At 32.2% G+C, this 12,463-nt stretch overlaps 1 pseudogene; it reads right to left on the bottom strand.

The window, feature by feature from the left end:
* Positions 1-267: 267 nt before the first annotated feature.
* LOC149239410 (vesicle-associated membrane protein 727 pseudogene) lies at positions 268-829 on the bottom strand (annotated as a pseudogene).
* Positions 830-12,463: the final 11,634 nt, after the last annotated feature.

The following is a 12,463-nucleotide window of genomic DNA, read 5'->3' on the forward strand; positions in this document are numbered from 1 at the left end:
TGAATTTCTCCAAATAATTAATTTAAAATAATTTTTTTTATTATTTCCAAGTAGTTGTTAAGACTAAATTCGATTTTAATCCACAATTTAATTCAAGGACAAATTAAATTGGAATATTCTTGTTGCCATATTTGAATAGGTCTAGTCCTCTTGATGGAGGACAACCTTTCAAGGGTTCTCTTAACTTTGAATATGAGAGGTTGCATCTACGATCATGGAAAGATATTAAACTCCAATTTCAAATAGTATTTCATGAAGCAATTAATCTCACAATTTTGTAGTGCCTTTTATTTTATCTACAAGAACTTCAATCTTTTAATGTTAGTCGAAAACCTTCTCAATATTTTCCATCTTAATTCCTTTGATCTTTGAAACTCGGGCCTTCATTTTAGAAAGCATTTTTAGTTCATCTAGATGGTTGACGCAATATTGCATGTGGTCTCCTAATATTAGCTCGAATTCCTTATTAGATTTGTACGAAACACTGAATCTCTCATCATACCCATAGTCCTTATCAAGGATTTGTACCATGTTTTTCTTAGCACTTCCTAGATAATGTCACTTGAAATGTTCCTTTTCTCTCTCAAAGAAAATAAAAGGCACTTGTTTTCACACTAATTCATCCACAACAACTAGAAATACAAATCAATTATCCACGAGGTAATTGAATGTGTCATTAACACATGTTTCTATGAGCTTCTTGTTGTTTGGGGGAAACTTTTGCAAGCACTAGAAAACAAGAATACTAAAATTTATAGAAAACTATTTATGTTGTGCAAGTATAATGTTTCCCCGATAAAAAACAATATATTAAGGATCAATACATCATGACCTTTGATATTTTTTTTACATTTATCTTCTTTTTAAGCTTCTTTCCCTCACATTGGAAATTATTAACCTAAAATTGCAAGCCTTCTATTTTATTTTTCTAATTTGTGTTGACCTCAGGGGGTGTTATATAGTTTTTGGGTTTGGTTTATTTGCTACACAGTGTTTAGTCACCACAAAACCCTTGTATTATTTATATTCTTTTATTATTATGGTTTTCAAGTTTATCATATATGGAATTTCTTAGGTGCATCGTTGTCTTAATTGATTCTGGTAGATCTACTTACCTTTCTATAAATTTGTTTTGTAAAAGGGTTCTATTTTCATTTGGGAGTTATAAGGATTTAGGTAAATATAAGAATATTTTTTTTTTTGTGTAATTGGAGGTATAAAAAGTTTACTACAATGAAGTTGGCATGGTAATGGTTGATCTAATCATTAATGATTGAAATTTCTTTAGGCTAGTTTATGTGAGGCATAACGGTTCGTTGTCCCTAAACTATTGAACATTTATATGGCATGTTTTGATGATAATTGTCAAATTTTGAAAGTTTTTCCAAATTTAATTGTAATTTGCAAGTGAATGCATTGATAAGGTTCAAGCGAAATACTCTATCATTGATAAAACCTATAGCACTTATTTGTAGTGTATGTGTAGTTTCTCTTCTGCATTATTAGGTTCACTCCGTTAATTGTGAAAATATGATATATATAATTAATCAAATCAAAGTGTTGGCATAGTAACAACTATCCTTAAATTTTGTTTAAACTCCCCGCTTTATTCTTTAAAATTTCAATTCTTAGTAACTATGAGTTTGACCCAATTTTATTCTATTTACCTCTCTGAAGTATTAGTTTTACTCAGAAATCAATAAAACCATTAGTTGTAAATATAAATAAACTTAGGGATATAATACAATCTCAAAATTGTAATTAAACCAAAAATTCTAAAAATATTTTCATTTTTAAATACCGTATTGAGCCCTCCTCAGACAGATTATTTTTCATATTAGCTTGATATCCACATCACTTGCTTCAAATATTATATTTCACTAAACTCTCGACATTCACGTTTTGTGCTCCTAGTTCAAACTTATGACAAACTCCATAGTTCACTGATTCTTCAAACAACATGAAAAAGCCTTCAATCCATCTTCCTGAGATTTGTATTCGTTAGTTGATGGTCACTCAAATAGTGATTCATGTTAATGTTTCTTGTCATCAATCATAGGGTATCATGCAGTGTAATTATAATAGAGCGATTGAATAGTTCACTTGATACTGTGGAAGGATGTATACCTATATCTTGATTATCAAATATCGAGTAAATTCCCAATACACTAAGCGTCCCATTTCCAAAGGCTTCCAATCTGATATGGCAGATCACTTTTCTAGATCAAATTGCGATGTCTGCATTCTACATCCAACCAAACATATCTACATGGCACTTTGATGAGATGGCTTCAGATACATGTCACTCGTTTTTACATATATTGACAGATGTAATGTTCATTCCACTCACCATGTGTCACTGATGTGGCACAATCACGTCACTAAAAATGACATCACTTTGATGTTACTTATATCCTTAACATTGGGTTATCCAGTCATTCCTTAAAAAACACTATTGCATCAACCCCTAGTATCTCATATCTTTAATCCTTATTTGATTGTAATTATTCAACTTTAATCACATATTAAATGTATTTAAATAATAGTTAAAGTAAATTAATTGTAATTACTCCACTTTAATCACATATTAAAATGTATTTAAATAATAATTAAATTAACATTAACATTAATCTTCGCATAGTCCAAATGTTAAGCCTGGTTTCTAATAAACGTTTAAATACAATGAGTACTGTTGAAGTATAAAGGATTTTTGAAACGACAGCGGCATGTTTCCCATGCTGGTGCTGACAGAAGCTTAAGTGCCATTTATGAGCCGCGCAAAGCTCTACTTAAAATGAGGAAAGAAGATTGTGCTCTAGTCAGGGTGATTGTACAGTCGCATATTGGAATAGTTTTCCAGCGAGGACCATTTGGGTTCAAGTCACAAATGCAATCTCCTTCAGCGCATGAAGAAACGCGCTAATTTAATCATGCGGAACTCCACTATGATGCGTTAATATCAGAAGATACACATAAGGTCATGCCTCTTACCTACATATAAAACAAAAATATTTATGAACATATAAATAACAAGTAGGATTGTGTTGTAAGACAGTTGTAAAGTATACTAATAAGGAATATTTTTATACGAAGCAAATGTTATAGTGAAGTTTACAGTAACATATAATAAAGTTTATTTCAGTGTAGTCAAAATTCAATGCATATAATATCCTGTGTTTGATTATAGTTTCTTTCAATACCGTCTAAATTCAATATCATTTGTTTGATGATAGGTTTCTAAGCTATTAATCACTATTAGATATTAAATTTGAAGAAAAGGAGTAATTCTTATCATGGTAAAGAAAATATAGTTTTCAATTTAATTGTCAGTGGAAGCATTCAATTACAAAAGAAATATTGATTTTATTATTTGATCATTTTTATTAAAAATAGATTTTATTTTTTATTTTTTTATTTTTTTATTTTATCATTTTTATAAAAATATATAATATTTTTTATTTATTAATATAAATTGATTTTAATTATAATTTAATTTAGGATGTATTATAGAAAAGGTAAACTTTTATATTTGAAAACTTATTTATTTTTCAAATTTTTGATTTTTATAAATATTTGTTTTTGAAAGATAAAATGATATTGAGAGTTCTTAAATTAGTTTCTAGTTAGTGAGACCTTACCAAAGTTAAAGATACACTTGTTGTAGAGTTATCAGGTGGTTGAGTACGAGCAAAATCCAAATTTAACATACAAAAACTGAATTGTTGGCTTGATCATTTATGGAAATAGAAATTGGGAATAAAAACTAATAGTGGAGGACCACCATCAAAATTTAAACATAAAGATATGAATTTGTGATAGAAACCTAGATGGGGTCTTTGTTGTCACCATCAATGCCTTTTGTTGAGGGTGGTATGCCAGATGCTACTCTATGTGCTCCATGTTTCGGTCGAGGTCCTTCAAGTGGATGCTTCAAGTGGGGATGCATATGCTCAAGGGAGTGCAGAATTTCTACCAAATACTCATGTCGATCTAGTAGTATTGTACCCATGAGGAATTTCATGTGCTGGTAAGGTCAATTGTTTATGCTGATTAAAATGGAAGCAAGTGTGTCCAATGCATGGAACCCAATATGCCAGCCTAGTAAGAGAGTTGAATTCTATGGGAGGAACATTCTCCCTAGGCATGATTCGGCTCTTCCTCGAAGGAGGGTGGTGTGAGGCCATGGAGGTGGGAGGTGACTTCCTCCAAATGGTGATGCATCTTTGCATTGCCTTTGTGGGTGTGCTCTTGATAATATGCTCGTCCCTTGCAGAGAAAGGTACATTGACAGGCATGAGAGAGGATCATAGATGGAAAATATGCTAGGCATTACGGGGGCAAGTGATAAGCAACTAAGATCCAAGTTCCATGTCAAATAGGAATGGAGGGGAGGGTCAACGGAAGAAGGAAAATTACGAGAGGATGCTATATGCAATGACCACTAAAGAGGGAGAGGAAGCTTAAAGGAAATGGAAAACTAGGAAAGAAGGAAACAAAGGTAGGTAAAAAATTCATGACGAAATACCCAAGGATATAGAGCAATTACATCAATGAAAAAAGAATAGGATGTCCAAGAGAGAGTTGCAAGGGGGGCGAGGTGCGATTAGTGGGTGGAAAGAAGGGTGAAATATGAGAGAATGTCAAAGCTCCAAGAGAATACCAACAAGGATACATGGAGGTTTTCCTTTCAAGGGAACTAATAAATCCAAAGTAGATGAAGAGGCCTCAACACAAGAAACAAGGGAATTCTCACGAACCTACAAAAGGAAAAGGAACTTGAAAATTAATGAAAGTAAATAAGGAATTTAAAATTACCAAATGTACTACAAAACCTTTGAGTTGAATAAAAAATATCTTCTCGGACATGGCAATATTCTAATTGAGAAGGCTAAAAATTTCCCAACTAGAGTGTAGAGGAACCAATAGCCAAAGGCAATGGGCTAAACCATTATAATTCTTTGTCGATGGAGTAAACTAGTTGCACTATGTATCAAAACATGTAGAGAGAGACACATAATGAACAGGGATAAATGGAACCACTGATAAAATCTTCCACCTTTGGAGACCCCCACAGGAAAAATCGTAACTAATAGACACTTCCCATGAGATGCAAGGTTTAGTTGAGCGCAAACTAGCTTGAGCGACGGTAAGCATGTGCTAGGTTTAGTGGAATTTGTCACTAAAGCATGCTACCATGTCCCCCAATCCATTAGTGGCATGATGACAACCTTTCCCACCTTTTACCTCGATATGCATCCCATCTGATGTATAAATATTAAACATTTAATAAATTTAAATTTAAAATAAATATACATTAATTTATAAACTTTATAGATAATTATAAACACACTTAGTTAACCTTTTACACATTAATATTTATGCAATAATTCAAATTTATTAATAACAAACTCTTAAATAAAAAGGGCATATCTATATTTGTAACTACTATCCTATATTTATGGAAATTAATTGGTTTTGATTGGTATTTATCAACAAAAACTCCTAGATTTATTTCAACGTAGTTATATATTTTTTTTCTTTTCAATTAAATTGACTAACTAAAAAAGAATGCAAACTTGTCATATGCAATGAGTTATTTTTTTGGGCATGTGGTATTGATAAGCCATGGCATTCATCCATAATATTGTTCAATATAATCAGAATAATTTAGTTGTAAACAAGACTCTTAAACTTAAATGGATTGCAGAATCTGATAATAAAGAAAAACATGAATTATTTAACATCCTAGTGACACTGAAATTCCTTGATATTTCCAAAATCTACAGTTAGCTTAAAGATGACATTGTTCTCACCCAATTCATAAATAAACTTAGCCATGACCTCGTCCGCAAATCCGATCAGTGTTCAGTCTATTCAATCCATCATCCCTTTCTTTCTTCCACTATCTGGACTTCTCCAAACTCGCCATACTGCAACCCTGCCAAACTGTATTTCAAAGATTCTGCAGACCTGCCAGATCTGATCAATCCTGCAACCCTGTAGCGTAGTGCCACCCAGCGCCTCAACTGAAAAAATGGGGATGGTGTACGGTAAGGTTAATATCTTATACTGATTGTCATATGCTCCCTTTGATGTGTTTACATTTGAAACGAAAAGATGGAACGTCCCATTTCACACCTATCATCGCAGTAACTATGAGCGTAGGAGTGAATCTAAAATCGAGGTTGAAAGCGTCGACGTGACAACAATATTCTGATCCGACAAAACAATTTCGCAAATGCTCTCTGATCTGTATCACATGATATTGGTATCTTTTCATTTTAGTGGCAGCGACCATTTATAAAGCCACCATGCGTGTATCACATGATAATGGTATCTTTTCATTTTAATGGCAGCGTCCATTTATAAGGCCAGTGCGCGTTCATGTTGACAGTGAAATTAGAATTGCTGGGAGCGAATGGAATGTGAATGTTTATTGTAAAAGTTATGTAGTTACGTAGGAGAGAGGTATTTTAGTATGGATATTTTATAATCAATAAATTATTGTTGGTGACTCTTTCTTCAAAATTTTGTGTGTTGTGTGAAAGTAATTATTAATAGCATAATAACATTTTGATATATAGATAGATTGCTGATTTTAATGATAGATTGTTGAAGAGCAAAAAAAAATTGGATGCAAGAGAATAACAAATGGTTTAGTAAATAGGGTACCTACTTGAACGCCTCCCATAAACATCAACGAGATAAAAGTTTTTGTTATGGAAGAGTTTTACAAGTGTACTTGGGATAAGGAGCTAGGAAGAAAGAAAAAGTACTGTATTGAAGTGTTTAATCCCACTCATAGTCATCAACCAAAAGCATACATAGAGGCCAATATTTCTTAGAGAGCCAAAATTCTTATTGCTCACACTAATTCAAATCAACTCCATTGTGAAAAAGGGTGCTGGAAAAGGCTAAAAAAAGTGCGGGAGGAAAGCGTATGCATTTTTTGTTCTTCCAGAAAAGTGAAAACAGAAAAAAATTTCATTTCAGAATGTGAGGCCTTCAAAGACAACATGGAAAGTTATGCAAATATGCTAACAGTTAGCTCTTGGAATAATCTATTTAGCTAGGAGTTTGTCAATAAGCTAGGAACATTTATTTTGAAGCTTCAGAGAAAAAGAGCCAAATACATCAAGCAAATGAAGAATCAATCTCTCCCATATACTATGATTAACTTTGAGGAAGTTAAAATAATTTCTTTCTTTCTTTCTTTTTAAAGAACATGTATAACTACATTATTAAACGTAGTTAAGATACCCCACAACATATCCAACATTTTAATAATTATCATATGTATAGTAGGCAATTAATTTCAAAGCCACTTTTACACAAAATCAAACAACAATTCATGTAGTTCACTAATTGTAATTATTAATAATTATATAATAACAACTACATTATTATATATATGTTGGTTAGTATAATATATTAGTAGTTATATTTCATATTATAGTATAATTATATATATGTTGGTTAGTATAATATATTAGTAGTTATATTTCATATTATAGTATAATTAACCTATAACGTAATAATAATACATAATAATTGTTATTAATAATAGGTATTTGCTATAATTAACATATAATATAATAATAACATATAATTATTAGTAATAATAATTATTTATCTCTCTCCATTATTTTATGGTCAATCATTGATTTATATTTACTCATATATATATATATATATATATATATATATTAAATTAAAGTTATTATATTAATTAAAAAAATATAGATATATAGTTCTTTTCAAATTGTCTCATATGCCATTATATTCTTTTCAATAAACTATGACTCGTGAACCAAGATTGGACATTCCTCATTCATTTCCACAACACATTACCCATACCCATCTTTGCACCATGACAAGAGAAATTTCCATCAACCCATTATAAAATAGACACACCAACAAAATTGTGCCAAACATGATAACCACCGCCGACATATTGACAATAGAATACCCAACCCTTATAACATAGAAAGAACCAGACATAGTCGTTGCAACCAATACGAAACCAAAAATACTAGTGCCCAAAGCCAGAGTCAACACCTAACTAGAAAAGAAATAAGCCAACGAAGAGACTGTACCCCTGCAGACTGGGTATAAATCCATTTTAAATGCTAGCCAACTGCAACAACATCCTTTTCCATCATTGGTCATTGTTTGAGGAGGAAATTGTTAGAGGGACCCTCACACTTGAGCCCGAGGGATCCAACGATTCCCCATTGTTCGATTCATAGGCAATATGACCTTCCACACATGCGAAGAAGCAATCAAGTCTATCCAAACGAAGAAGTTGGTTCCTAACCATTCTCTGAATGTCTTCCAGGGAGGGAAATACATTGTATCGCTCCACTTAATTGTCCTTTAGAACTAAACCCAATAGGGTCTTCATTTTCCAGTGTAGAGCCACTAAATTAAAATATATATTTTTCCTACCTCTAGTATGTGTAGGATCATGAACCCATATTGAAATGTCCTCCATAATGTCAAAGTTTGAATGGGATTATCTTTCATCCCCTGCTTGAGTCTCAAAATTATGAATTTCCCTTCTTGTATCTGGTGGAAGAACATTGAAGTGGAAATTGAATCATGAGCGAAAAGTCACGCTCTTCTCTGGCCCTGCGTATCAGAGACTCTTCCCCCCATATGCTCCTCATCCTTTGTCATAGTGGCATAACATAGACAAGAGGGGCACACATGGACGAGCTGTTGTGAACCCCTGCACATGCAAAGAAACACGAGAAAAGAACAGACCAACCTTCTAATAAAATAAGATACCAACCCATGCTATCATTAATGTAACTCCAAAAATTGGACTCATACTCGTCATTGGACCCTGTGAGAGAGATAGAGGGAATGGAAACCTCGATGAAGGACTCACTCTTTAAAACCATTAAACACAAGAGAAGTCATCAACTAAAAATGAGACCACAGACACCAATTGTGCATAACCCACACGTATATTCAACCCATAGTGGGAATACCAACCATGAAGAAGGCTTCACATGCCAACGACCCAAGGATTTAAACGAAACAAATCCCACCTTACCAAAATTAAACCAATTCAAAAGATCCCAAATTAAAATACACTTACCAGGTGGTAGACCATCCCAATCCCAAACCACAAGCAAATATTGAAATTCCAAACCCAACGAGAGAAACCCTACGACCTCAAACATATATAAAAATTGGATAAAGAAAATTAGAGTCAGAACTACCTAGACAACTTGGACTAGAACACTGCAAGAAGTAAGTGAAGTTGGAACCAACCCACAAACAAAACAAATTCTAGGCAATCATACGTGGACTAAGGAAGCCAAAATTCCCCAATTTCTTCCTCTTACACAGGCTACAAAAAACACCTCTCAATTTCTTAATAACCAAAATCGAACTCAACATAATGCTTCACAACAATATGGTTTGATCAAAGAGCATGAAATGGGAGGTTAAAGATCAACCCTCGTCTCCAATCAAACCACCACAACAAGCTCAACCCAAAACTATCATGGAACAAAAATATATTGAAAATTCCAACTAAAGGGTTGCATGCATATGCACGCAAGCGAAGGTCGCATACCCCCTCCTTAAATTCCCATCACCTCCTAGGGGCTGGAAGATCTGCCCCAAAGATCCTTGTATCTACCACATTAATACCCCTATTGGGGGATAACTATTTCGATATATTAATATAAATATCAATATCTTTTTAGTATATATATATATATATATATATATATATATATATATATATATATATATATATATATAGTGATGCCCCTAGTTACTTAACTATGACTTAAGTGTCTAAGACTCATTTATGGTTTATCTTTTATTTATGATTGAAAGTGGAAAAGTTTGGAAATGACTGTTAATGTAATTATTTATATTTTGGATATAAATATTAATTTTCGTGTGAATCTACAGATATATAAAAAGGAAAAGAGAAAAAATATGTTGTTAATGCTCTTGTGAATGTGTTAAGAGATATCATGTGAAATTAACTCCTAATTTTCAAAGAAAAAGTTGGAAACAAATATGCCCAAAGGGGAGGGCAGAAACAAAAGAATATGAAAAGGGACATACCAAAACAGTGGGTCCTGGATAGAGATAAATGCCATGGATCTAGATCTTCTTGGGAATCATATGGGAGATAAATACAATGGTTACTATTTAAAAAAAAACTAGTGGGCGAGAAAGATTTGTTGGAACGTCAAAAAACAAGCAGGACACTGCCCATAGGTTCAGCAGAATCTAGTTTCTGGAAATGAAACTGAGAAATTCCTTAGACCATTTCTCTGTCAGGTAGGAGAAGAGCTCAGAGGTAGCTGGTTTAGGAGAGAAAGAAACTAGCTTATGTTTGGGAGGACCAAGATATCTCTCCTCACATTCCCAAAAGAAAGATTTGAAAAGAATCTAGTAAATTTAGTTATTGCTACTTGTTCCTTATAGAAAGATACTTAAGGATAGGATTAGGGAATAGTAGATTGATTATTTATCACACATTTATATTGAGTTATAAACTAACCTGTAATAGGGAAATTTACTTCTATAGTCCCATGAATTCTTTGTACAAGTGATAACTTTATGTGCAAAGTGATAAATAACTTGCAGGGGACTCTAGAAGACAAGTTTCTACAAGCAAGGGTTCTTATTTTAAAGAAAGAAAGGAAACACTCTAAGGTTGAGAAAAGAGTTGTCGCTACTCTATTAATATTCTTTATTGTTGTTATTATTGTAGGATAAATGATAACAATAGGAGAACAAATTTAAGAAGAACCTAAAATGAATTAATATGTGATGCATACGTGGAATCATGTATATGTATATGTAAACTAGATACAATAATAATATATGATACTGAATCAGGTTAGTTACCATACAGGGAAGGTGGAAAAGATTAAAACCTTCCCATATGGTTTGGTAATAGTCCTAGGGTTCCATAAATAGGTCTTAGGAAGAATAGGTAAGTCCCATTACTAGTCTAACCAAATATTCTAGACTAACCAATAATAGTTAAAAGAAAGAGATATAACTATTTCGCATATAGTTAACTCACTTCGTGGGCAATGAAAAGTTATTATTTATACAAAAAATAACCTAACAAAAGAAAATAGAGGGCATGTAAGGGAATACAATGAGGAAATTCATGAGTACTCTAGTAAAATCACACAGGCATTGAAATAGTAACAACAAAGTAGACTTTGTTGCATTCATGAGTAATACATATATATAAAAACCATTTGTTGGTATTTTATTGAGAAGGAAGTGAAATAATGATATGAGAATGGTACTCCTATAGAATTTGGGATGGAAAAAATTAATGCATTAACCTTATAATAAGAAGAAAATTATACAAGTTTTGTCATCTTTGAGGAACATATAGATTTGTATAAAATATTGTTCACATAAATGGAAGAATCAATTCAAAAATTTACAAGATATCAATATAAACCCTAGCCCTAAAGCTCACATGTAGTTTTTACTAGTTGAACTAAGATATTGGTCAAGAGTCCATGTCCATAACCATTAAAAATGAAAATATTATTAAAATAAAAATAATATTGATCTAGAACATGGTCATCAACTTGCCAAGGGAGGAGGGTTGACTTGCAGGTTATAGAACTCTAAAAGAGATAACCCATTGAACTTAAGAGAAACCTAGGTTGGATCTTGGCCTTGCATTTGACAACCCTACCAAATAAATGTAAAGACATAAGAAATTGGAAGAAAGGAAATCGTTAAGGTTGCTTAAAGAAAAGCTATGATGCCATTCGAGTAAAGACTTAGAAATGATCCTTCTAGAGGAGACTCAAATCCGAAATTAAATAAATAAAAAAAAGAATCTATCAGTGAAAGGAAAACCCTGTAGCATAAATGCATATGAAGTACTGAATGTTTAAGGTCAATTTGGAATCCATAATATTTTTACAGTTTACCTTAAATAGTTTAGAGACTGATTATGTCATCTAGAACCTACATTGTTCAAGGAAGGAAGTGTTATAAATTGGCTATAAATAGACATTAATATGGAGATAAAATAAAAATTGCGGATATATATATATATATATATATATATATATATATATATATATATATATATATATATATATATATATATATATATATATATATATATATATAAGTTTAACTTGGAAGATAGGGCCTGAAGAGTCTTTTGTGTTGCTTAAAACAAATTCCAGAACAACCTAAATAAAATTCCTCGCACTTATGCAGACCTTGAAACTGATCCGAATTTAAACATGAATGTGACAAATTAAAAAGATAATCATAAACACAGAGATGCAATGGAAATAATACTTCATTTTATTAATGTAAGATACTAAAATATGGTTACAAACAATAATGGAAATAAACTAGCTATGGCGATGCTAGCTTATCTCTGACAAGAGATGTGGTGGCTACATGTCTCTAAACTACCTTACAATGAGGC

Source organism: Pinus tabuliformis, chromosome 8 (genome assembly GCF_031772625.1).
Source record: "Pinus tabuliformis cultivar Carrire ecotype Pingquan chromosome 8, CPIR1, whole genome shotgun sequence".
Classification (NCBI taxonomy): Eukaryota; Viridiplantae; Streptophyta; class Pinopsida; order Pinales; family Pinaceae; genus Pinus; species Pinus tabuliformis.